General features: G+C 37.4%; 1 protein-coding gene across 1 annotated transcript in view; it reads left to right on the plus strand.

Moving 5' to 3' along the window:
- The window catches only part of spint1a (serine peptidase inhibitor, Kunitz type 1 a), a gene marked incomplete at its 5' end in the record, with an annotated part of 21,833 nt that overhangs the window by 14,878 nt on the left and 5,327 nt on the right, over positions 1-1,628 (plus strand).

The raw sequence follows: 1,628 nt of genomic DNA on the forward strand, positions 1-1,628 counted from the left end.
GTGTTAAAATGTATAAACTAATTTGTTGGAACTAACCTGGAAAAATAAATAAGAAAATCAATTAAAATATAAAACAGGAGATAAAGTTATCCTTTTTTAAATTTAATTGGTGCATTTTAAGTGTATTTATTTAGTGGTTCATATAATTCTGCTTTTATTTTTAATTATGTCAGTTTTGGTCCTCCGTACTGCAGAAGCCTGATAATCATCTATTAATTCATGTCAAGTGTGTTGGAGCAGAGAAACAAGTAAAACGTGCAGGGCTGCGGCCCTCCAGGACCAGGATTGCCCCCCACACTGTACTAATAGCTGCCTGAAAGAGAAAATATGTCTCCAGAGACATTGTGGAACAATATGYTGCTCTGCTTGTCTCTGCATGCCATAGACTGACTGTTAATTCATCCATTGACTCATCGATCGCAGCCAGAATAAGGACCCACAAATATGCATGTAAACGCATTTTATCCATGTCCTTCAACTTTCTAAAAACACACCTTTTAATCTGGATTAGTAATTTAAAGAATGATTTTCTGTATTGAACTGGGCATGAGTGGCTCCAAAGCTGACTTGATGTTTGTGACCTAGTAGGCCCTGGAACAGTTTTTATATATATTGTTATATTTTCTGCAGACAGAAAATGTCCCTGGCATTTTCTTGGAGATGAAGACCACTGGATTTCACAGATTTGTATATGAATGTCTTGCTTGGAGGAATGTGACAARTGTTTTCATTAATTGGTTCATAATAAGAATCATCAGACTCAGAAGTGATCTCAGTACTGTCTTTAGCTTCAGACACATCCTCTTTGTTTCACCATCATGATCAAAGATCAGTTCCGGTGCCGTCAGGGCTGTCGTCTTATTTCTTCTGCTGACAGTGACTATATCACATGTATCTGCAGTAGAGTTACGATCCGAATCTTTTGAACGGCTCTTTACAACGAACGATRGGAGCCGAATCGTGGGCAGTAACGAGCCAATTGTAGTTTTTTTTCTTTTATTCCTCATATAATCTTTATTTTTTCATAATTAAATCACTCCCGCTTTGCTTTTTCACGGAAAACARGCRGRGTTGTKGAGTATAGAAGCTCAATGTGAAAGGGAAAGGCGGATTTCCGCTTGACAAACACATGGTTCCACCCACGTGACGAGATGACATCATCACATAAGGCTATGTGATGACGTAATACGATCAATTTGGAACGGCTCTATGAAACAAACGGCTCCCCAAGATCCAGATCCCTTCAAAGAGTCATTTATTCCATCTTTAATCTGCAGTGTGTAATGTTTCAACTCCCATAAAAAGAATATTTGTTTTCTTATGTCCCCTGCTGTGTCCACTCTTTGCGGGTGGAGTTTGCCTGCAGGAACTGAAAAGGTTCCCGTCAAAAGTTGTATAATTCAAAACGAGTGAATATTGGCAATAAACAATAAAGTTAATCAGTTTGAACATTAAAAATTGATTTAATTTGATTTATTGATTTAACAGGAAAAGATCACTAAAAATCAAGCCTGACTCAGCATAATTGCTGTTTTACAGTAGGTTCCTGTTCTGCAGCACATAAAACACTCAGAAATACAGCATCACAATCACATCATTATACACCATAGACACAAAGACAAACAAGC

Source organism: Austrofundulus limnaeus, unplaced genomic scaffold, assembly GCF_001266775.1.
Source record: "Austrofundulus limnaeus strain Quisiro unplaced genomic scaffold, Austrofundulus_limnaeus-1.0 Scaffold2, whole genome shotgun sequence".
NCBI lineage: Eukaryota > Metazoa > Chordata > Actinopteri > Cyprinodontiformes > Rivulidae > Austrofundulus > Austrofundulus limnaeus.